This window comes from Lepidochelys kempii, chromosome 1 (genome assembly GCF_965140265.1).
Source record: "Lepidochelys kempii isolate rLepKem1 chromosome 1, rLepKem1.hap2, whole genome shotgun sequence".
Lineage (NCBI taxonomy): Eukaryota > Metazoa > Chordata > Testudines > Cheloniidae > Lepidochelys > Lepidochelys kempii.
The window spans coordinates 261966916-261993342 of record NC_133256.1 but is presented as its reverse complement, the minus strand read 5'-3'; the positions used below and the strand labels follow the sequence as shown (position 1 = coordinate 261993342).

The 26427-nt window shown below is 38.5% G+C and overlaps 1 protein-coding gene across 10 annotated transcripts in view; it reads left to right on the top strand.

The window, feature by feature from the left end:
• Positions 1 to 1512: 1512 nt before the first annotated feature.
• Positions 1513 to 26427, top strand: part of ATF7IP (activating transcription factor 7 interacting protein) — a 168165-nt gene continuing 143250 nt past the window's right edge. For 2 of the 10 annotated variants that reach the window (XM_073327308.1, XM_073327307.1), the window contains exon 1: positions 1540 to 1766. The gene's annotated coding sequence lies outside the window, so the exon portion shown is untranslated. Of the gene's footprint in view, positions 1767 to 1812; positions 2056 to 26427 lie in introns of those variants that run through there. The other 8 variants (XM_073327313.1, XM_073327311.1, XM_073327315.1 and 5 more) reach the window with 6 other exon arrangements.

Genomic DNA, 26427 nt, shown 5'->3' with positions numbered 1-26427 from the left:
AAATGAAAACTTATTACACAGCTTCAGAAACTGCCATGCCCTATTTATGGCTATTTTTAGACCTCTATACATGTACAAAGCCAGCTGGTTCAACTAAAATCCACGTCCTCCCCATGGCTTCTCTCCCTTTTGGAGGTGTGTGCAAAAAAAAAAAAAAAATTAAAATGCAATGCTACAGTATAAAGCATGTGGGTTATATAAACATATAGATGTTGCTGCCCTGCCAAGAACAGAATTTTGGTCAGTATATTCTGTATTTGATTGAGGACACGGGTGTTAGTACTGTGTTTATAGCATAACTACTCATTTAAATATCATTTCCACTCAAACTGGAACAGGAACTTACTTTCTCTTACCTATAGTAAAACAGGACACATTTCTTAATTGGTCCGGTATTGTATGTATTTGATAAGAAAAAAGAGGTATTAACAAAACCAGAAAACTTTAGTATTTCAAAACATACTTTAGTTCACCATAATAATGCTCAGCATACGTACAATGCTTTACATTTCAAAAATCTGCAGTAGGTACTGTTTTTTGTTTGAGGGTAAGATAACTTCAGACTTCTAGTCATATAAGTCAGGAAGGATCCCTAGTATGGCCAGAATGTGTAACAGGCATCAAGATGGGGGGGAGGGGATGTGTTGGGGTAGGATAAATACAGGAACTCCAGACTGTGGTTTCTGCTTCTCGCTGCCAGTGATTTGCTGTGTGACTTTGCATAAATCATTTGCTGCTGTTTGTTATGCAGTAACAATGTGCTCAGTGCTGTACAAGGCAGTAACTACAGACAGCTCCTGCCCTGAAGAGGCTAGAGTACATTTTCTGCTCTGTAAAATAGGATCAATAACTTACCTAGTCCCTGAGAAGGTAGCTAGGAGGGCTACTATACTGTCTGTTGAGCACACTGCATGCTTCAGGAGGAAAGGGACAAACAACTCTTTGGGGGCCGTTACTACTATAAGTTGGGAGATACAGAACTAATGCTTCCTGCTCATGCTGGCGAAGCTGCTCTGCTCCCCTACCCAACACCCCCCTCGCCTCTGCCAGGCACAGCCCTGCTGCCCACCCCAACTCTGTGCCCCTCCCCCCCATCTCTAGCCCCCTTCCTCTGCCCACCCCCAGCCTGACTCTGTACCCCTCCCCCCAACTCTAGTCCCTTCCTCTACCCTGACTGCACCCCTCCCCCACCCACTCTCACCCCAAGTCTGCACCCCTTTCCCTGCCCACCACAACTGTAGCCCCCTGCCCCCGCTCCAAGTATGCACCTGCCTCTTCCACCAGGGACACGTCCCACCCCCCAGCAGGGGCACCTGCAGCTTCGGGGCTGCAGTATGGAGCCCCTTTGCCAGGCCAGACCTATCACTCTAGTGAGCAACCACCCTCGACTCACAGCGCATGCTGCCGCGTTCCACCTTAAATCCCGGCCAGTGCTTGCACTTCACCACCAGTAACCTTCCGCGGCCACCCGAGAAGGGGCGGAGCCACACGCTCATTTAAATAGAACAGCGGCTGATTTGCATGCCTCCAAGATGGCCGACGTTCGGATTGGCCAGCGATGAAACAGCCCCCACGGCCGCTCCCCGATCCCACAGAGGGGCGTGGCCAGTGATCAGAGGGCGGGATGTGGGCCTCATTTGCATAACGGTCCGGCGCGTGCAGCTGGGGGAAGGCGGCTGTACGGGGTTCTGTTTTTGAATCTGCGGCGGAAGCGGCGAGAGACAGGAGCGCGAGCGCTAAGGCTGCGGTGGGATTCACGGACACAGGTACAGCACGGGCTGCAACACCGGGCTTGTTTTGTCCCGACAGCGGCCGCACTTTAGCGCGAATCCTGCGCCGCGGTACCTGCGTAGCGCGCATGCGTCGGAGCCGCAGCGATGCAACCGGTTGCACTGCATGGGAGCACGTGACTGGGCTCCAGTGCAGCCTCCTCCGCGCATGCGCATTGCTCTTTCCTGTGCTGAGGTTGCTGCAGGTGGAGAGTGGGTAACAGGGACGCCTCTTTCTTCCCCTGCGGTGCGGGAGCTTATCTGCAGGGGCTGTCGCGGAGCACAGGTAGGTGCTAAATGGGCGCGGCGTAGCTGGGGCTCTGCACTGACTCCCTGAGGCCACCATCCTTCAGAAAACAACAAGCAGATGCCTCTGGCTCCTGCTGGGTGCAAGGGACTAGAAGCTGCAGCCAAAGACTCCTGCTCCTGCCCTTTTGCATGGGACCTGAGAAGGAGTTTTCTTGCACCTTGTGCTAAGCAGGGGACTTGTGGGGAGTAACCTGGGGGGAGGGCACCAATTAGTGAAGGTGGCTGTGGGAGGTCAGTCATGGGTCAAGACGTGCTGGTCTCAAAAAGGTCTCAAAAGCAAGTGTTTCCAGGCTTATTTCTGATCTGGTAATATTATTATGCATGCAGGTGTTGGGTTCATTTATAAATGCCTTAGATGCTGTCCTCGGTGTCTTACTGATCTGTGGAAGTTTCCAGGAGAAAACCATTCCTATTAAACTTCTTAATACCTCAATATGAGTTACCATGAATATGGCTTTTGAAAAGATTTTCGTGGCAGAGGTTAACTTACTAAAAATGAGGGCATTTCCACACTGAAATGGGAAAGATGGGAAAGTTGGCATAGCTATGCATTATTTAAGTTGCATCATTGGTATTGTACAGTAGTCTAGGTGAACTAAACAAAGACCAGAATCCCTGCCTCAAGTTGCAGTGAGGCCCACATAGAACAAATGTGACGCAAAACAAACTGCTGGGCAGTAAAATTAAGCCATAGCTTTCATACATAAAGCACAGGGTTCCAAGTTTTAGAATTAGTCTTTTAACTCATATATATTCAAAAATATGTTGTAATTTTGTACTTAGTGCATTTCGTTGAGACGTGGCAAGCATGTTATAAGTATTGCAGTTGTCTTCATTCTTTATTTCTCCTAGTTGGTACATTTCTTCCCGATTACATTTTTAGTGCCTGTCAGATATTCTAGTAATGATATTGCCATGGCCTCTGGTATTGCATAATATTTCATCCCATTATACTGCCCATGTGGCTTGTTCGATAACATTCTTCAGGTGTAGAGATGTTGGTTAAAATGGAGGAGGGGAACATAAGCACTGCACACTACAATGGTGGGGGAGAGGCTGTCAAGCTTAAAATTGCTACCTTCAAGCAGCCCCAGAAAAACAATGCTTGCATGTCTAGACATCTTAATTAAATCTGTCTATAATTGTCAGTACTCGGACAATACATTAAAAGTAAATATATTATTGGTCAATTTCCTCAAGTAAATGTAAGTAAACATAACATTTTTATGAACCGTATACTTTCAACTGAAATTACTGCATGGAAGAATAGTACAGTACAACTTCGCTTTGTTGACAAGATATTTTGAATTATTCCATAAGTTCAAATACATCTGTGGTATCATATAAAATAACCTAACTATTCCAATTAAAGCTTTTACGGAAGTTAATAGTTCATAGATATTTAGATTCTGCTAGGGAAGGTTTGAGAACGTAGTTAATAATACTTGCTTAAATTTCTCTGGTCTCAGTAAGATATAGTGCCAGCTAAATAAATAAATTTTAAAATATAGAATTGATCAGAATGTAAGAAATAACCATTACTTTGTCTAATCCAAGAATTTCTATTGTGTGGTCCTTTTGTGTATATAAAAAGAGCATCAGACTGAGGATCAGGAATTCTCTAGTTCTAAATTCAGTTCTGCTACTTGCTGTGTGATCTTGGATATGTAACATAACTTCTGTCAGTTTTCCCATCTGTAAAATGGGAATGATAATAGTTTACATTGTAAGGATTTGTTTGTTAATATTTGCACAGTGCTTTATACAAGTATTTAATTGCTAAGTTTCACAATTTTAAAAAACATCTTGCTGGTCACGGCAATATTTTTCACATTTGAAAACCTTATGATTCTTATACATGCTGTAAATATCAAATGACTTTTTTATGTACTCATGGATCAGGAAAAATGGTATCCGATGCTACTCATTTGGAATTGCAACTAGTTTGTCATACACACACGCAGACTAATATTATTACTATATACAGTAACCTCATTTTGTGTGTGTTGGTACAGTCATTACAAATAAGTCAGTTTTGTTTCGTTTTATAAAGTTGGGAGACCTTGAAGCTCAGACCAAATTGTGCTTACCTGTATTTTGTGCAAAGAAGTATTACCGCTTTAATAGAAACTCATTTGCTTTAAACAGTGTAACAAATATGTTGTTTAAAGGGGCTCGGCTAGAGATACTGAAGAAGTCCCTATTATGATATTTTGGACTGTTTCATGTGTTCCTGTGCACACTAATTTGACGTTGGTCTCTTGAATGGTAAAGGAGGATGATTTTCAAACTTTTTTCATTCCACAGACTACAGGTTGACAACCACTGTTTTGTGGGAACGACAACCTTTTGCAGCCCCCTTAGCTATAGTCTGTGGACCCCCAGGGATCAGCAGACAACAGGTTGAAAACTACTGCTATGGGGAAAAAAACTCATGAGAAGTTATGCTATTGTGGACCTCTTAATTTCTAATATCTGAGCCATCTAAATGGTTTTCACTGAAATATTAGTCCTATAGACTTGCACACATCCAATCATTTGTGGCTGCCACATTTAATCTTCAGTGTTCGCCAGTTCCTTCTACTATTAAGTTGTGTCCGTTTCACATACTTGGAAGTTAAACATCAGCTGCAGTGCATTAATTTCCCTGTTGGAAGGCCCTCTTTGTAATGTTTCGAGCCACCAAAAGCTTGGAAGCACTCACTCACACTGAAATGTCTGTTTCCCATTTGGTATGGGATGATGCTACTAGCCAAGTGTTCAGGCTGGCTGTTTTCATTTTTAGGATTGAAAATTGTTGAAGAAACTATTTTTTTAAATTTTATTTCTTAGTTCACCAAAGCTGCTGTAAATTAAACATGTAAAACAAAAACAAACTTTGAAAATGTTTTATTCACTAGTAATTGTATTTGAGAAAAAAGATTTAAAAAAATTGAATAGTCTTTTCAATGTGGTATATTTTCTTTAAAAATGTTAAGAAGTATAGACTAATCTAAAATAAAGAAAGAACAGTTGTTATATAACATGCTAAATCTGTTCTCTTTTTTTTTTTTAAAGTATCCTTAACCATTTCCGGAGGCCAGTTTTTCTATATGAAAAATTAATTAGGTTTACTACTGTGCTTACTAATCAATAGGAATTGCTATGCCAAAAGTCTTAAGGATATTTACATTGTGAAACTTAATAAGGAATATATGTACAAAAAAGCACCATACCAGTAAATCACTATTATTGATATAGTTTGTAGTTTTAATACGTTTTCTGCATTTGTCACTCCCCTAATAATTCTGTTTAGTCCTCCAGTCTTGTGTTTATAAAATCATTTTGTTGCTGTTAAAGTTACTATGATGTCACAAATTCAACATTACAACTTCCCTAAAGGATCTAGGAAGAGAAAATGAGCTGTGAGATGTATTTAAATTTAAAAATAATTGGTGGAAGTGGCCAGGGGAAAATATTTGTAAAAGGTATTGTTGGATCTAACATTTTGAAAGATTTTGCTGGTAATAAAGCTTTTATGTGCTCATTTTAACAGCTACCACCGCCTGTGTCAGAGGGGGTTGTAGTGCATTGATGAGGAAAGTTTCTACCTTAGCCTTTTTTTATTTGTAGTCTATAGAAGGTGAATGTGTTGTAAATATCCAAGTATATGTAATTATGGCTCTCTGTGTGACAATGGATTTTCCATGCCTCTTTGAACTTGGTATCCTCTTGTGAGGCTGCCTACCAGCTTTTCTCAATTTACACAGCAATTGATAGTACTTTAAGTATTTAGCACAAGTGAAATTATTATTTATGTATATTGCAGTAATACCTAAGAACTCCATAAGAATGGTTTTACTGGGGATAGGACAATGGTCCATCTTGCCCAGTATGCTGTCTTCTGACAGTGGCCAATGCCAATGAACAGAACAGGCAATCGTCAAGTGATCCAGCCTGTCATCTACCCTCAGCTTCTGGCAAGCAGAGGCTAGGGGAACACTCAGAGCATGGTGTTGCGTCCCTGCCTATCCTAGCTAATAGCTATTGGTGGACCTATCCTCTGTGAACTTATCTAGTTCTTTTTTAAACTCTGTTATAGTTTTGGCCTTCACAGCATCCCCTGTTCTACAGGTTGATTGCACGTTGTATGAAGAAATTTTTCCTTTTGTTTGTTTTAAATCTGTTGCCTATTAATTTCATTGGGTGACCCCTATTTCTTGTGTTACGTGAAAAAATAAATAACATTTCCTTACTCACTTTCTCCCCACAAGCGGAGATTTTTATAGAGCTCTATCATATCTCCCTTTAGTCATCTCTTTTCCAAGCTGAAAAGTCAGTCTTTTTAATCTCTCCTCATATGGGAGCTGTTCTGTACCCCAGTCATTTTTGTTGCTCTTCTCTGTACCTTTTTTCCAATATATCCTTTTTGAGATGGAGGGACCAGATCTGCACGCAGTCTTCAAGATGTGGGCATACCATGAATTTAGATAGAGGTATTATATTTTCTTTCTTGTTATCTATCCCATTCCTAACATTCTGTTAGCTTTTTTGACTGCCACTGCACATTGAGTGGATGTTTTCAGAGAACTATCCATGACTCCAGAGTCTCTTTCTAGAATGCTAACAGCTAATTTAGAACACATCATTTTGTATGTATAGTTGGAATTGCGTTTTGAAATGTACATTACTTTGCATTTGTCAGCATTGAATTTCATCTGCCATTTTGTTGCCCAGTCATCCATCTTCAGTCTTGGACATTGTGCTAAGCGCTGTACAAACATGCAACAAAAAGTCTATCCCTACCCTAGAAAGTTTACAATCTGAGTATAAGAAATGGTGTCCACTCTGTAGCAGGAGTATATCTTCCAAAGCAATGGTCCAAAACATTTCTGCTTTGTGAAAGCCACCTTGCCTGAAACCGTATTTAAAACCCCCTGTAGCTCATAGTTTTCGTTGGCACCATTAAAGAGAAGTGTGGGCTGAAGTTTGCATGTAGGCCTTGTTGGGCAACTAATGGAGTGTTTTATCTTTTAAATAACTGGTCAGATTTGAATTGACTTGACACTTCATGACTGAAATTTTTGCTAGTTCAATTTTCCTGTGATTATTGAGGCATGGTAGTTCACCCACATGGAGACCGTGGGCCTCGGTTATTTTTCAGTTAGAAAGAGTTAGTGTTTGTGCACAGCCAAGTTCATGTGTCTATTTGATAAACTTATGCAATGTGCTATCATCCCAATATGCAGGTGGATGTATTGAACTTTCTTGCAAGCCTTGATGTGACCTGGTTTGAATGTCTGCAAATGTCTTAGTTTTTCTTTTTCTGACGATGGAAGCAGGGAAATTTAAAAGTTTGGCCTTAAATAAAATCTCTTACTTTCTGGAAGCACTAGAACATTGTTTTATATTTTCTAGAACTGGTCCTCATAAACTGATCATGAAATGATGCACTTATATAAAGATGTGTTGCAGATTTTTAAAAAGCAAAAATAGAACTGGACCAAGAAGCATGACAGAGGCAATTCAGTAGCTTTCTAGAGTGCAAGTGTGACTGTAATATTATTGAGAGGACCTCAAAACCCTAACACCAGTATGGCTTGTACTTCAAAACGTAAGCTCATGAACATCTCTAATGTGTTACAAAGTCCCCTCCTCACCAAAAAAATGTACAGTCTTCCTTCAACTAATTACTATATACATCATCAAAAATTCAGCTTGGTATACTGCAGAAACATGGATCTGTCCCTAACCTTTTGGAAAGGCTTGTACTTGATTTACACCCTGTTCTTCCCTGTCAGTGTTTTGTTTTCTATCTCAAAAAATACTAGGTTTAGGATAGTTTATCTTGGTTCTTTTTTAGTGTAGTGGTTTGGTTGTAGCACCCTAAACAGAAATTAAGAGGAACAGCTCAGGCACTTCAGCAATGCACTATTTTAGTCTCCTAAACTCATAATCTGTACAAGCATATCATTTTATGAGGTTAAAAAAGTATCACATATGATGATCAAGAGTTAATGAGCAGGATGCTTGTAATTAGTAAAACTATTTGTAAGTATTTTGTTTTCTAAATATTCAAAGTATTTGCTTCTAGCAATTGAAAGACAAAGTGCAAAACTAGTGTGTGACAAATACAATTGATATCCTATTTGAAAATTGTGCTACTGTACCTAGAGAATATAACTTTAAAAAGATGCTTTATTCTGTTGCACACACTCTTGCTTTGTCACTTGTTCAGCACCGCTGAGGTGCTGATGCATATATTTTTTTAAGCGGGTTGTGTTTTAAAATTATAATTATGTATGTGAAAGCCATTGACTCGGTTTTTTTAAATACAGATTACTTTGATCTTCTGTCTGGACCGCATGTATTTGTTAGCATTAAACACCAATATTAGGTGTTAAATGTGGAATTATGGAAAAATCCAGAAACTGTTATTTTCTTGGTGCATATTAGTGTAATTCTCCTTTACACTAATTTATGTTTAATGAGAGAGATTTCTAAAAATCTATCAGTGTCCTGTCCAGCTGTGAAATGTTTTATTTTGAGTCATACATTCTGTAAATGAACAGAAAGGTGCCAATGAGTTACATTGACTATCGTGTCTTCCAGGAACAAATATGTAAGGTCAGATGAAAGTTTAGTAAATTATTTGGCTAAATAATACATTCCTTCTCAGAATGTGTTGGGTTTTTTTTGTACTCAGGCCAATTTGATATAATTATCTTTTGTTAACATTGAGAACTGAACATAGCTAACCTGCTGTAAGTGGACTAGGATTTGAAAAAGGAGAAACCATTTCTCAAAATGGATCTAAAAAGGATTTTAATAAATAGATACTTCATTTTTATTAAAGGAGGTACAGATTTTACAACTGTAGTCATTCTGGACTGTTTCGGTTAACTGTTCAAGGAGACTGTATAATGCAAAGCTAAGTCATTTTGTCAGTAGGGTGGCCATTTTGTGCTTTTCTCCTCCATTACACAACACTGCAAGGAGCCATTTTATGCTACAGCAATCTAGAATTTTTATAAAATGTATATACTTACACAGACGTGTACATTCAACTTGAGACCATACACAGAAAAGTTGGTTAAAGCTGAAATTGTATCTTTAGCTATTTTAATTAAGTATTGAAGTACAGTTTAATAATAATAATGCCTCCACTTATCCTTCACAGATATTAATGGATTAAGTATTGCAACACGTATGCATTCTCACCATATCAAAAAACATAAACTACCTTCCTTGTTCCCAGTTAAAATTGTGTGATCTGCAGTGCTTAGGTGCGTCAGGGTGATATAATAGGACGCAAACACAGATCAAACACTGACTTTTGTGGGTTTAAGAGAGCCATTTTCATCTTGGATTATTTTGCATTAGTTTTCCCATGTGTGTTTTGCCTGTAAATTCTCATTTTATGATATGAGAATTCAGGCATGTTGTTTTTACTTAGATTTAATGGATTGCATGGCTTTTGTAGACCTGTATTAACATTTTTTTTTATTCTTACTTGATAGACTGAGTCAATAGAAACTCCTAAGTCTGATTATCCAGATGCATAGTTGAGTCAAAAATCTTTGAGAGATTCACATTTTTAAGGTTTCAAGTGTGCAACAACTAATTTTGAAACTAAATAACTGGGTATCTTTTAAAATTTGTGTCAATTTGCGGCCACTGGGAGCTGCAAGCGGCTGTATCTGCGGACGCTCAGGTAAATAAAGCATCTTGCGGCCCGCCTGGGGCTTAGCCTAAACAAGCCGCAGACCAAGTTTGGGAACCCCGGAACTAGAGGGATGTGGGTGTGTAGGAGAATGTGGGGCACAGGAAGGAGAAACTAGGGTCTGTGTTTTGGCTGCTTTGTACTGCGCTGGTGATGCAAAACAACTGTTAACCCAATTTAACTGGCCAATATTCTCTGGATATGTTTTGCTGCTCCAGAATCGCATAAATCAGACAGAGCATAGCAGAGAATCTTCCCCTAAAAGTTAACATTTCTAAAATGACATAAGGCTTATACTACTTATCTTCAAATCATTAGAAGTGGTAGCATTCACCTTGACCTTCATACTTGCTGTTCATGGGGCAGAGGGAGAAAATACATCTTTAAAAGTCAATGTAATGTGATCTGTGACCACAAATGCTAAAATACAGTAATCCTAGAATTTCAGGGTTGGAGGGGACTTCAGGAGGTCATCTAGTCCAACCCCCTGCTCAAAGCAGGACCAATCCCCAATTTTTGCCCTGATCCCTAAATGGCCCCCTCAAGGATTGAACTCACAACCCTGGGTTTATCAGGCCAATGTTCAAACCAGTGAGCTATCCCTCCCCCCAAATAATCATATGATTATTGCCTGGGTCACAACCGTAACTCTGTCCGGTAATTTGGGTGCCTTAACTGTATATTTTTGTAACTTAACATGTTTGGACTTACATTTAACTTTTAACTCTGAATTTCCTGGGTTTGTAATGTTTCAGTTTTGGGAAAATGGCAACGTGCCTGTATTCTTCTTTACCCTAAACTACTGATAGGGACTCTCAGCTGTAACTCCATCTTAATATAGTTTTTGTCTGCGAATATGAAAATGAAATGTTCTCACTTTGGCCATGTCCACACTAGGAAAATGAGTGATGTTTAAAGGCAATTAATGTGTATGTCTTTACCATTTTTAATCACCATTTTTTGCACTTACTCTGGACAAAGCCATGTTTAAAAGGGTGTGTAAGGATCCAGGAATTAGAACCCAGGTCTGGAGAGCCTGGGACAGCTGTATTCCAACAGTGCCACTGGGTGGCCATGCAAAGGCAAAGCCAGGGAGCACTATGAAGAGCAGGCGCCTCAGGAAGTACAACCCAAGAAACCCAGAGTGACAGTGCTCTGTCGCCCTCTGATTGGCCAAGCACCTTGTTAACTTAAGGGGTTGCCCCAGGAAGTTGTCTGGACAACCATAGAGACTTTGGCCTGCTTGCAATGCCAGATTTTGTTTGATGTCATGATCTCCAGTCTCTGACTCCTGCCTCTCGATCCTAGCTCTGATCTCTGGTTTCTGACCCCAGCCTGACTCTGACCTTGACTCTTGCTTGTGGAAACTGGCTCTTGCAATTCCTTCAACTCCTGCCTGGTGACTACTGACCTTGATGGGCAGACCTCATCCCAGCTGTGACTGCTAGCCCAGACCACCTATGCAAAGTGTTAGCTAAGTTAACATGCTTTGAAGTACTACTCATTTTCTTAATGACATGGCCTGTGTCTGTTTAGCTGGATTTATTGACTTCTGTGACTTAAATATCTTGCTGAATTCTGGTCTAATCATGTACATAACTTTAGGTACATGAATAGGCAATTTGACTTTATTGTGATGAGACATGATTAATGTTGTTCATGTTCTTTGAATCGGGGCCTTTGTATATTTATATAATATTTTAATCATGTTAGCCGTATTAGTTCTGCTGTGCTAACAGAGTGAGATGGATTATATTTTTTCTTCTGCATCAACAGAATTATTTCTTGAGTTGTAGTTACAGAGCCAAACAAACCTGTTGAACCCATTAAGGTTTCATAGATTTCATTGAGTGGACATAATTTAAAGACCTTGGTATTGCTTAGGTGAAATGTCATAATTTTGAACCTTTAATGCTGGTGACTGAGTGAGAAGGAAGCAACCTAGCTTGACTCCCTTACAAATTTAGTTTGGAATCTGGATTATGTTTAGAAAAGATATACAATTAATAAAAAGAGCACATTTGATCTTGAAATCTTTCAGAACACAATAAACATGGAACCCTATTTCAGATTGTTTTACAGCAGAAGTGCATACTTGAAGGGTGTGTTTAATCTGAATAAAATAAAATGATAATGTTGGGGTCTGAAATTTCTGTCACTGCTCTGTGTCTGTAAACAGAAAAAGTTCATTACAAATGTTGACACTTGGCTACGATAGGATTGGATATGAATAGCCAATCATTCAAAATGCTGGTTGTTTCCTATTGTAATGTTGGTTAGAATTGCAGGTGACTGTTAGTGGGGAGAAGGTTTGAGTGCTTGCATGGAATTAATTCAGTCTCTCCTGTTTTGGGCAAGTTTGTTTTCCAAGATTCTTGTTTTCTGTTAGGTACAGAGTTACAAACATATTTCTGGTTATCCTCTAATCATTTACAATCCAATCAAAGCTTCTAATTGAGCTAAGTTGACTCAGTTATTTATATTGCAAGCCATGCCACTGTGCATTTTCCTTTTTCTCTTGTTTTAACCATATAGCCTGGTTCAATATTCTGGGTCAGTACCAAATACTAATTTTGGTGCTGATGAGCACAGCAGGCATCTGTTGCTGGAATGATTAACTAATTCTGAGGTCACCAGCTATCACGGGCAACAGAAACATCCAGAATGTGTCATACATGGTATAATTTTGGAAAGGTTTGGAAAAGAGATAGTGAGCTTCATGATCTTCCAAAAAGAAGGCCAGCATGTATTATTTGTGGTGGATATTCGATTTTTTTTCTTTTCCTCAAGATGAAACCCCATAATGAAAACTGCTAATAATGGCCATACTATTTGTATGGCTGTTGTTGCAGGTGTTTGCATAATGGAGTGAAGTTATTAGGGAGGAACTCTTGTAGCAACTGAGACTTTACTGTCTCGTAGGCCAAGTGATTGTGGTTTGTAAGTGGCCTTTAACATGGTACAGGTTCTCCTTTAATTCTAGTTCAGTTGAAATACTTTATAAATATTCTCTTTTTTAAGTGTACATCACTGTAGTTTGTCCCCTTCAAGAGCTGCTTCATATGGAGGGGAGCCTACTGCAAATCACTCCACCTGAAAAGGTGTTAACCCTTTATATCCTATTTTTGACATCACAAAAAAAATGGCTGGTTTTATATATTAGTTTGGTACTTAATTTTTTGCAAAGACTTTAGGTGCCTGATGTCTGGAGTTTTTGAAAAGTGCTCTTCTGATTAAATTTTTGGTGTACAAAATGAACTTCCAGTTTCAAATGTGGTAACTGTTGAACCGTGTAGCTGGTCTTCCCAAATATTTCTGTAATGTTGTGATGGTGATGATGATATGGAAAAAAGCTATAATGGCCTGGAGCAGATTTCCATTTTTTTAAGGACTGAAATGAGGCTCCTTTTGAAGAGTATTTTCTAAAGTCTGTCAGCTCTGTGCATGATTTGGCTCTATTTTTGTAGCTTTTAATATGTGGCATGGAGTTAGAGCTGTCTGGAATCAAGAAGGATTTGGAGTATGTAATATGTATCCTGAGCCACAGACTGGTTCACAGACATAACAAGACTGTCTTCATGCCTCACATGTTTTCTTCTTTATATCACTTGTACTCTGAGAAGCTGTAGTTGTTTTGCAGTATGTGCGTTAACCATTTTCTCCCCCTGTGTCTGTATTATTTCTTCCCATGTGGTAAAGAGGGAGGTGCTTTGCTACATAAACATTTTATCCACTGCTGAGTTGTCTCTGTGTGGCTTATCTTGAGTGCAGCCATTTTAAACACATTTTCAGTTCCACTGAGACAGTACAGTCTCAAAATGGCTGACTAAGTATTCTTCTTTGCAGCCGTTTAGTCTGACTCTATGCAAATGAGCAAGTCTGCCGGAGTCACATGCTTCAGCTTTAGAGGTAAGAAACAGTTCTGCTTTTCTGAGAAACAATTTCAAGATATATTTACAACTTTGATGTTTTGGGGGGAACTAATTCTGAGTTGTGTAGGTGTATTTTTTTTCCCTTACCCCGCTTATTTTCTTTGAGCAGGAAATCAATGCACACTTCAAGAGTTAGGTTAAATACAAATAGTATTTCACAAGCATTGTGGGGGTGGGACCGGTGAGGTCACAGGTCATATCACTGCAGATGTATTAAAATAATTGTTTCGCACCACCCTGAGTTGTCCCATTTCAGCTTAGTTTGTTGCCAGGCCAAATCTCCCATGTTTTTGCTGGCCTTCCCTGGTGAACTTGCTACATAATTTTGTATATATGTATAAAAAACCAAATAAAAATAACTCCATGGAAATTTTGTGAAATCAGGATATTAGATCAGCAGTGCATTTAGTAACCATATTATTTCCAATATGTGTTTTGTTTTGTTTTGTTTTTTCTTTTCCTGAAACACTCAAGAAATTCAAATTTTAAAATGGTCGCATAATACGCGGATAGCAGCATGTTTTTAAACAGTGAATATTTTTTTTGGTAGTAACTATTTGTAATTCCAAGACAGTAACATACAGTATGAAACCAGAAGAACGACACTGGAAATGAAAGTTAAAGATATACATTCCTTTTTTTGTTTGGCATATTTTCATTCAACTCTGAATTTAGAAAGGTTAATAGTTTCACATGGCCTAGCATTCTCTTTCTGTTAGATTCATTACTCTATATGTAGTCAAAGTGTCCTGGGGCAAGGAGGTAAGGGATAAGTGGCTATACATATACACAAGTAGAGCACTACTTTTTTTGTTGTTTTTAAAAAGACATTTTTCCACTTCACAGGCATCCTCCTCCCCTTAGATTTTCTGGCACTGGCAAGTACTGACCCTAGCTATATTAAATTCTCCATGCATTTATTTTTTTAATAAAAAGCATTTGGTAATAGGAATAGCATCTTGATATCCTCAAGCAGTACATCAGGACCTCCTTTCCACTACCAACCCACCCTCTGAAAAAGGGTAACTGATCAGGACAGTCACCATACAATTTCCTAATCTGAAGAAGATACTTCATTAATTATTTTTTGTGTGAAGTCTTTTAAAAAATATTAAAATCCTGGGAAGGGACTCGATTCTTTGTCTATTAATTTAATTTTGTCTACCAGCACATCTCCTATAACTAATAAATGAAATATGTCCTGTGTGGTTTTAAAAAAAAAATCTATAAATGCTTTTACATACTGATTTCTAATGGTTCTTTTGGCGCTAATGAGAGAGGTTCAGAATAGTGAGGAGGGTTGGCCTCCTAAAAATTAGGTGTGCATCTTTATTATGTGTTTACGATAAAGGTAGATAGAAGTTTGAATAAAATATGAGAATTTGAATGCAATATGGTTACTTTTTTGTGTTGAATAAATCTTTTCATAATTAAATATATGCATTGTAAACAGTGTGTGTGTGGGGGGGGGGGGGACTTTCATAGAAATAAGGGTCTATCATGTGGGGAGACCGTTCCTATATTTAGGAAATGGAACCGAAGCAGTTAATATTCCTGGTACTGTATTATTTGATTGATTAATACTGCCTTAGTTTTGTTCATTGGCCTTGATTGTTTCCTTTTTTTCCAGTGGTATTTATTGGTTGACTAGCCAGAATAGTTAAGGTATTAAAAGTTTTGGAATTCTTTCCAGAATTCTTACTCATAAATGTCTGATTTTTTTCCATCACCCCATTTATTTCCACAAAAATATTTAATTTTTTTTGTATATTCACCAAATTTAGTATTTGATTACCTTCCCTCTTGCCATAAGCCAGTGGGATTCCTTCTTTCCCATCCTCCACACAGGTGCATTTCTTGTTTTCTTCAAAATGTGCAGATCACAGTCCTTCTGACCCCAGCAGAATCTTTTAAAAAGTCTCCTGAGGTTTCTGTGATTTTTAAAGCAGTGTAATTGCATTACTGATTAATCCAAATGCTAATGCCTGATATTGTCCAAATCAAAGGGAGAAAATTTTATCATATCTCTCGGCATATCTTTAAATTGAAATAATACCCTATTTTGCAATAATTGGGGGAGATGAGATTTTTGTACCTAAAATCATCTCTAGCAGCTGCCAGCTAGTGCAGACAGAAAGGGGAGGAGTTCTGAAGGTTTTTATTTTGTAAAATTCTCAGATAATTTTAATTTGTCAAGTCTGCTGTACCTGTTCTATTTCTTATTGATGTTAACCCTTGCTGTGCTATGTTCCATTGTGAGTGCAGACAGTGGATGAGGAGAGTAGCGCCTTTCTACAGATATACAGAGGTGGGTGGTTCTGTGCGCTCTGTCTCTCTGTTGTTCATAATAATAGTGTGCACTTACACTGTGCCTTTCATATGAGGATTTTGATGCCCCTTCGAAGAGCTTAATTTAGCCCCACAACTTCCTTGTGGGGCAGGTAAATTATACCCATTTTACAGATGAACATGAGGCACAGAGAAGTTGCCCAGGGCCAGGAAATCTCTTGGCTTCCCATTCTTTGCCTTAACCATTTAAGCTATCTTTTCTCCTCCTCCTCTTCTGTCCTTTTCTCCCTTCTTCATTGGTGTTTATACGTTGCTTTGTTTTGGGTTGCTTTGCCCTCCTACAAGGCCATTTCAGAAGCAATATCTTTCTTCCAAGTGCTGCAGGAAATGACTTGCTCTTCAGGGAGCCTGAGACAGATGGTTTTTGTGGCTTTTTTTTTAAGTGGTTTTTGGAATGTTTAAAATGTTTGTTACAGCTTGTCCTGAGCGTTGGAGTTGTTAGGTGTTAATACTGCTGGCTAGTGGCCCCACAACTAGCTTTTCATTAACCATGTTTTTTTAGTAGGGGGGGGAGGAAGCAAAAATAATTGGTTCATATACATGGGGATAAAGCAGTTAAATACTTAATTGGGATGAAAGTACGTTCTTTTGGTTCATTTTAGAATTAATTGTGTTTATAGTTTTACATGAATCACTAATGGTAATGTTAAAGATATAGAAGTTTCTGACAGGTTCATACCAATTTTTCTAACTGAATGATTGCTATAAATTTTAAATATGAGGTTATCAGTGGGGCTTTGTTAGTCTCTGCTGATCGTTCTTGCACTTAGTTCTGGTGTTGCATCATTTTTTCCATTTGAGCCTTATGGCGTTCTAGAGGATTGACTTTGGTGCTGACACAAAGTAAATCTGGAAGATAGACTCCTGAGACTGCGCTCTTGCTAGTAATAAATATGAATTTCTGGGAAGAGTGCCAAACAGTCATTGGCAAAGAACTCATTTACATTTCTGAAGTTGCTTTCCAAAGAATTTTACTAACAGAAAAAATTATAATCTGTATTTACATGGAAACTTTATGCTGATATTTGGATTCATTCATTTCTAAACCTTACTCTCACTTGGAACTGTTTTAACATGTCTTGTTTGTTTTTTATTTTCCTCTTAAAGCCCAGAATTGTTTCAGTTGCCACAGCTGCATCTTCTCATTTTCAGTAGATGTTTTGGGAGTAAATAATCTCAGGGTGGATTCACACTGAATTGGAATGGACTCTTAATGCTGCAGTCTCTAACATAAATCACTCACTTTCAAGCTGCTCACTTCCTGGGTACTTCAAGGAGTAGCAACAACTGGTTGCAAAGCACGCAGAACTGATTTGAAATTCGAATATTTAATCTCTTTATGATTATGTGATTTCAAAGTTAAATTGACCCATTAGAATTTATAATTGATGAAATTTTGTTAGGATTTCTCAAGAATTCCATGTCTTAGAGAGAGTTATGAGTTTGTCAAGTATTAGTTTTTCAACATCATCTTTATTACCAGGATTAGGTGCAAATGTAAATTGTAACGGAGTGAAACAAAGATGCTTCTGTAAAACTGGTGAGGGAGCACAGTAAAACCGAGAATTGCTCTTTAAGGAGAAGGTGAGGGAGCACAATATAAATTATAACTCTTGAGTCACAGGCTAGCAGCACTTTATCCAGTAATAGCTGACTTTCACCTCTCCTACAGGAGGAAGCTGGCTATTGCCTACCTTCCTTCTGAAGGTACAGCCCTATGTTGTGAAATAAACCACACAGGACCAAAGAAGTATATGCTTTTATAGACTGTTTCCACATTGTAGAGATCAGTAGTTTTCTTTGCCTTTCTAAAACCAGAAAGAGGAAGTATGGGGGAAATGCCAGTCTTTTGGCCATGTGATGTGTGAATAATTGCTATTTGGTGTTGTAAAGAGGAAGTTAAGTGAAAGTCTGATTTTTAGAACACCAGTGCAACAATTTTTCCTCTGAGCTTTTTAGAATAAAATTTAAGCCACTAGAATCAACCTACCTGTGTCAGGGTCTATTTTTAGATGTTTTTTGTTTTTTTAAATCAAGACATATTTACTGAATAAATATGTTTTAAACTAAAATTGCGACAAAACCCCAAAGTAAATTATTTCTAATTCTTTTCTTAATAAGCAGAATGTCCTGCATCTTTCTTCTGAATGTACACACGATAGCAGCATTTGCTTTTCATGGGTATCCTGTCTGTCCAGTTCACACTTTCTGCTGGTAAGACTAAAGAAGTTATTTATTGTTTTTAACAAAACCTATCCTTCTTTTTCTGAATGCAATTTTTCTGCTGGTTTCTGGGTCATCCTGTTTTTAGATTAGGAAAGTGTGTGTGTTTTAGTAGGAGAGTTCCAAGTTTAACCTGCATTAAGAATGCAAGTGTAATAAAAGCTTTTCAGGTGTGTGTGCTAAGCAGTATGCCCTAAATGGGGAGATGAGGAGGGAAAATATTTGGGCTGTTTTACTAATAGAATCCCTGGGGGATTTATGAACGAATAATCTACTTTTTAACTTACAGTACATGAACTCTAAGTTGTACTCGTCTCATACAAAATTAAATTTTGGAAGCAACTACAAAAACTGCCTAGTTTAGTTTAGCTCTTTTCAATATTGGTTACTCTGCTTTTTGTGAGAAACACAGATGTTGCCACAGCGATGTGGGAATTTAACAAGCCCTCTAGCTGTTCCAGTTTTACCCTTTTCATAGAAGCAGTTTATAATGCCTTTTAAAACTTAGTTGGTATGTTTCTGAATGCTCAACCAGCTGTTTCTGCTTTCCTTAACCACACTATGTATCTGAAAACCTACTTAATCCCAACTAGTTGAGCACTTAACTAGATGCAGCAAGGAGTAGAAAACAACTTAAAACCAAGGGAGTGCCCTTGACTTTGTTCTGAATGTTCTGGAATCAGGGTGGTGCCTTTTTAAACACAACAGATGGATCTTTTGGGCTGTCTACAATCTCTGGCACTGAATTTCATTAGAGGAATGGAGCTAAGATTCTTAATACAAACCAGCTAGAAAACACTGGTGGCCTTGCTTTCTAATAGCTGTTTTTTGCCATGTGCTGGGAACCTTACTAGGATGTTACTGTCTGTACATCTGATTGTAGTGCAATTTACTGTATGTGGGAAATGCAAGTTTATATTTTTAGCAGCATTTGGTGCCCTTTATCTAACAGGAATATGAATCACTAGGAGGCTGTGTATCTGATTTGCTCTGCAAATGACAAGAACCACTGAAAGAAGTATACCATACAGTATTTGGAAGTGCTAATAAATACAGATTTTGGCTGAAATAGAATATGAATTCCAGGATTTTCTGAGGTCAAGGCAAGCTATTACCAGGACTGTCGTGTGGTTCATTGGTTAATGGGAGTGATTTAGTCTGGCATTCCTCCTGGACAGAGAAAATTTCTTGCCTTATACATCACTGCAGGCTCTGATACCACAGTGGAGGTGCAATCTCTAAGCACCAAAATAGACTAACGGATTACTAGAAGTTATCAGATAGTTAAACTACATTGTGCTGACGTGAGGAATAAAAAACTTGTATAATGCTGAACTAACTACCTAGAACCAAATCTAAAACAAAATACTCTTACAGTGGAAAGAGACTATAAAACAAATTTTGCATTTCTGTAGTGCCTATAACCTAGGGACATTAAAAAAGAAATAAGAAACTGGAGAGAACAAAGGGAGATAAGTGGAGCAAAGCAGACTTTCCTGCTCTGGAATGAGCCTGACTTTGTCTGCCTGGAACTGATGAGCAACACTCCTGTTTGCTCATTTGTATTTCTTTTCCCACAGATGTGCCACTAACTGGTGCCACATTGCTATAACACACTCTTGCTAAATATGAAGTCTGTTAACATTACTGTGGTTTTGCTTTTCATTTTTAGCTACTGTAAGCACTAAAATTGGATGTGAGAGTGAGTCTTCTCATTTAAAGAAAAGGAGTACTTGTGGCACCTACTCCTGTTCTTTTTGTGGATACAGACTGACATGGCTGCTACTCTGAAACTTCTCATTTAAAGAGGCTTACATCAAATGGACAGGAGGGCATGAAGATCTGTTTCATCCCTTTCCCAAACAGACACCATTTATGAAAGCAAAACATGACTTGTGTGTGTTCAGAAAGTACAGCAACTATATAGAAGTGTTCTTAAGATACATATATAATTGAATTATTAATACCTCTGGGCTTTGATTGGAAGGAGGGAGAAATGTATTGCATTAACCATTTGGAGTTGGAGCGATGGTGAAATACCTATTTCTATATCTACCGGTAGCTGTTCTGTTTGAAAAACTGGAAAAGAGAGAGCCCACAGTTATATCTGCTTGACGAAGGAGAAGTAAATGGGGGGAGGGGCCATCTAAATTAAACCAACTGGCCAGACTGGTTACTTGTCAACAGCAGATGAAAATTTTCATCAGTTGTACTGTGAAACTGGTGGCTGATCAGTTACTATTCAGAGGCTCTGAGGTATTGGGAATAGGAGCTGAGGGGTTTAAAAGACAAGCAGTAGTAATACACAGCTTGAGTAAATCCATTTCTTTCAAATATTATTTGGATTACCACTACATCCTTACTAAAAGCAAACTGAACTATGGAATGTTAGTTCTGTGCCCTCCTTCATAGGAATAAATTAAAAAATAAAATTGATTCATAAAAACATTGCCTAGAAAAGACTTTTCTGTCACAGCTCTATTAAGCTAATTGTTAATCTTATTGTTGGGACTTGGATCTGGACAACTGGTAAACAAATAACTAGACCGTACATTCTAGAACCAGTAGTTTTCTGACTGGAAAAAAGGAAGGCTTTACTCAGCAATATCCTGCTGCAGTTTAGTCATGAAATGAGGCCCCCTTTATGTAAATTTTTACTGGCGCCAGCTAGCTGTAACTGCAGTCAGGCTCAGCTTTGGCAGCAAATAACATCTGTCATGGACTTTCTGTTGCCTGGAATGTACAGACATTCTAATTTCTGGACTGAAAGAACAGGGTTGATGGATCTGAAAAGGTATAGAAAAGGCACCTAAACATAGGTAGGCTTTGAATGTGTGGAAATATTGAGGAGTTTTAGCTGGTTGCTTTTTTAGTGTTCTGCCTTGTGCTGGAACAAATTTATGCCTGTTGGTACTACTGTGTGGTATGTGGGAGGTACTTCACTGCACATAGTTGCTGCAGTGCTAATAGTTGGCAGCACAGAGAGCAGTACAAAGAATTCTGATTCTAGACACTTTCAGTTGCAACATTCATTTCGAGGCTGTAGTGTGCTTGTTTAGTGATCTTCAGTGATACCATCTCTTGATGTATTCACATGACTAAGTGGGAGATATGAGTACACTTTACTGAACAGACATGGATCACTAACTGAAAGGTAGTGCAATAGCCCACGCGCTGGCTAACCTACAGTATTCCTGCTTATGTGTAAATGAAACAAGATTTTATTCTCAAGATGGCCGACCTGGAAGTCTACTTGTAGCTTTGATATTTATGCAAATGAGCTAAATGCCTGTGGCTTATATAGAGGAGGAAGTTCATTTCACACATGTCAAGCGTTCTCCAGGTAAGAGAAGCAACTCCTTCTTTGCCCTGATCTTTCAGAGGCCTGTCAACTTCCTTTTTTCACTTAAGTTCTTTTATTTTATTTTTATTTTTTGGCAAAATGCCAGGGACATTAGGCATAGTTTTGAGAATTACATGTAACAAATGTTTTTTTGGGAGTCTGGAAGTCAAGCTTCTTTTATTTTAATATAGTTTTTTATGTTTGGCTTATTTTTGCTGCAAGGAGAGTAGTTTGCAGTTGCCATAAAATGCTTTCATTGTGGAGTTGAACTGAAGGCTTTAAAATATCCCAGAAAACACCCAGATGTCACTTTTACTCCTTTGTGTGTGCTTCAAGAGTGTGTGTGTGTGTGTATATATATATTTTTAATTATTTTGTTAGCACTTTGCTTTCTCTCTACAGTGACACCAACTGATGCATGTGGAGGCATGACATTGTTGCGAACTTTCTCCCCTTTATAGGGAGTAGAATTCAGAAACTTAAATCTGCTAGTGATGTTTTTTAACTTGCTGGATGTTAGGATGGTACAATTATATCTCTTATCTTTAAAAACAAACTGCTTCTGGTTTAAATTCTCTTCTATAGGTGCTGGCAAACTGATGTTTAAAATATTGTACTCTAAACTGTCATCTGTGAATGTCATGTACACATGTGAGTTTGTATCAGTCCCAAATGAAAGCACTGTATGTGTATTTGGAAATAGGCAAAGTAAACAAATTATAATAGGATGTTTGCTTTCTATCTTTCTCCCCATCAGTGGTGTTGACAAAAGAAACTAGCTGCTATACACCAAACATGTTTTAACGGTCAGAAATATTGTTAATTGCAATTTATACTGTGTATGGATGCACCTATAGAAGTCTTAGCATCTCTCTACTGTGTATGTAAGAGCTGTATTTGGCAGATATGTGCCAGTTCTGTGTGTGAATACGCTCATGTTGCCTCTTGCCTAATGAGACGGTAGTGCTGAAGAAGGTTTCAAGCTGTGCCAGAGATAGGGAGGGTAGGGAGTATGACCAAGGAACATGAACAGGGCTAGGAAAAAGAGGTGAGAAGGAATTGAGGACACTAAGGGATGTGAACAGGGCCAAAGAAAACAAGGGAAGGGGTTGCTTAAAGGAATAGACCAGCAATTGAAAAAGAGACCGGGAAGAATGGAACTGGTCAAGGGAGCTGATCAGGACTAAGAAAGAAAGTCAGGGGGAGCTCAGTTAAACTGAATGAAATTGGAGGGAGTTGGGAGAAGGCTTACCAGCTGCATTCCGCAAGTAACAGGATGGAGTAGAATGAAGAAAATTGGAGGGCAGTGACTAGATATGACAGGACAGTTCTGAAGTACGGTGTTAGTAGAGACCAGGAAAGAAGATACAGTCATGCTAGAAGGGTGCATTAGAGCTGGATAACAACAAGGAGGGGAAAATTAGCTCAGAGAAATTAATAAAACTGAGAACTTGAAAGTGGGGGAAGATGAATAATGAAATATACTCCTGGGGGGACAGGAGAAGGAAGAAAGTTCTGAACATCAACATTTTGGACTAATTGTAGATTGTATTTTATATACTTCACCACCAAAATCTGCACCAATTTTTCCTACTAAAAAGAAAAGATTTTATTATGGGCCATAGGTTTGCTTGCCTTCTGTTATTTCAAAAACTTCTCAGTTTGTAATTGTTAGGATAAAAATGTATTAGAATAGTAGAATGACTCCATAATCTCAACGTTGGGAGTTCTTAAGTTTAATTGAACAAAGAGGCACAGTTGAGAAAAGAGCACAACTTTGGCTGACAGCACTTTCTGGTTCATTGGTAAAGTGAAGGGAGCAATTTAGAAATAATAAAGCACTATATAACAAATGGATTGGGCGGTGGGGGGGGCAGGAAGGAAAGTATATATGAACCAATATGAATTAAAAGTTATGAAGTGTAGAAAATTGATAAGGGAAGTTAGACATCAGGGAGAAATTCATGGCTGGCAGGGCTAAGTATATTAGGAACAAAATAAATCCTAGCAATGGTTTAGACCTGTTACTAGATGAAGATGGTAAATGATGCAGAAAGTTCAGTAGTGTTCAATAAATATTTCTGTTCTGTATGTGGACAGAAACTTAGTGACGTATTCATATCACATATGTTGAAGTGCTTTGCAGTCCATTAGTCACTGAGGATGTTAAACAGCATCTAACAGAGATTTTTAAAGGCATGAGGAACTTGCACTCAAGAGTTCTTGAGAGTTGGCTGAGGAGATCTTTGGCCCACTGAGAACTTTCAGTGCATCTTGGAATACCAGAGGAAGACTGGAAGAGTGTTGTGGCAATATTCAAAAAGGGCATGCAAGCTGACATAGTAACTGTATGCCAGTTAGCCTGACAGTCCCAGGCAAAATAATGGAGAAGCTGATACGGGATTCGGTAGATAAAGAATTAAATGATAGCAATATAATTAATGTTAAGTCAACATAGTTTTATGGAAAATAGGTCTTGTCAAACAAACCTGATTGTGTTCTTTGAAATTACAAATTTGGTTGATATAGGTCACTGCCTAGATGTAATAGACTTATGTGAGGTGTTTAACTTAGTACTGCATGATTAAAACATTAATATGATATCCTATAAATACTTCACACATTTAAGTAGAGTAGGAGAGCTGAAAAAATAGTAGTCAATAGGAAATTATAATTGAATGGGTGTGTTTCTAGTGAGATTCCTCAGGGATTGGTTTTAAGGCATGTCTCCAACATTTTCAGCAATGATCTGGAAGTAAATGTAAAAAAATCACTGCTGATTTAAAATTTGCAGATAACACAAAGATTAATGGAGTGATAAATAATGAGGAGGACAGGGCAGTCATACAGATTGAATTTGGCTGTACTGACATGCATTTTGTTTGAGCGGGCCCAGTTTATCAAGCAGAGGTATACATCTAGGAACAAGGAATGCAGGTCATACATATGGAGTGCGACGGCACTGTATCCTGGAAAGCAATGACTTCAGAAAGGATTTGGGATTCATAGTGGACAGACAATTCAGCATGAGCTCCCAGTATGAAGCTGTGGCAAAAAAGGCTAATGAGATCCTTGAATGTATAAATAAGGGACTAGAGAAGTGATTTTACCTCTGAATATAGCATGGGTAAGACTGATGCTGTAATATTGTGTCCAGTTTTGGAGTCCACATTTGAAAAAGGATGTTGGAAAAATTGGAGAGGGTGCAGAAAAGAGCTACAAAAATGATTCAAGATTAGAGAAAATGCCTTACAGATTGATCCCTTTTATGAAAAAGAAGATTGAGATGTGACTTGATTAGCATTTAAGTGCCTTCCCAAGGAGAAAATACCAGGTGTGAAAGGAGTCTTTTAATATATCTGAGAAAGATATAACAAAAACCAATGGCTGGAAGCTGAAGCCAGGCTAATTCAGTTTAGAAATAAAACATAAATTCGATGAGGGTGATTAACCATTGGGGCGAATTGCCAGGGGAAGCAGTAGATTCTGTCTCTCTTGGTTTGAAGACATCAAGACTGGATGCCTTTCTGGAAAGTATGTTTGTGACAGACAAGTTATTGGGCTCAATAAAAGGCTAACTGGGTGAAATTCCGTGGTCTGTGTTATGCAGGAGTTCCGTCTAGATCAGTGGTTCTCAACCCGTGGCCCAGTCAGCATACAGCTGTGGCCCATGTGCCATCCTCAGCGCCATTCAGGTAGTATAGCTATTGTGTGGATGCGGCCCACGTAACATGTAGAGAGCTGCATATGTGGCCCACAATAGGTTGAGAACGACTGGTCTAGATGATCTAATGGTCTGTTTTAGCCTTAAACTCTATGAATCTATAAATAAGTAGTTTATTTAATTCTGACAAGAATTAACATTATTCCTTTTCTGCATGGAGGCAGACAATTCTGTTAAAATCTCAGCATTTTTTATCTGCAAAGTAACATGAAAATTCTTTGAAAAAATCTGAACTCTGTAGCTGGTTGGAGGCAGCACAGATTCACCAAACTGCCAGTGAGTTAGCTGTGAGTGAGTTAATGTTAATTCACCATTGCATTTGCTATGGTAGAGAAGAAGAAACTTCATCTCCCAAACAGCCACAGCAAATGACTGTACAAATTCTATATGGTGCATTTGATTAAAGTCAGCTCAAGACTTCCACTTAGCGCTCTAGCCATTTGCTCTCTTGTTTTACTTGTCACAGGTCACCTGTAAACAGTGCTTACCTGTGAGGAAGTTTAGGCATCACCATATCCATGGGGAAGACAACAAACTGTTAGAGCATATTATTGACACTTTAAGATTTTACTGTCAGCTGAATAATGTTGTTCCTCAGAACCATCTGTAAATTCTCAAGTTCCTCTGGTGTCCAATGATGTCCCATTAGAACAGGTCCTTCACTCCTGTTAGAAGGGCATCCTAACTTTACCTACCTCCAGTCTATTCCGATACTAAATCCAGAGTGTGACCAGTTATGTGAGTGGGCCAGAAGCCACTTTGGACAGTCCTATGATTGTCATGAGAGCCATGGGATCCTGAGCTGATCAAGAAAAAATGTACTCTGCATAGGCATTCTAGTCACTGAAAACATATTCAGCCTCTGAATCTACAATACCAACATGCTGAAGAATTCAGTTAGCACCTTGGAACTTTAGTGCATTACACCATTACACCATTACATTCATTGGTGTAATGAAGTCAAGTCATTACACCAATATTAACTCTCTCTTAATTCCACTCTAAAACTCCAAAGGAAAAAAGACACATTGAGATCTAATCTTAGGGATAGGAGTTGTCCAATACCTTGAGATCAA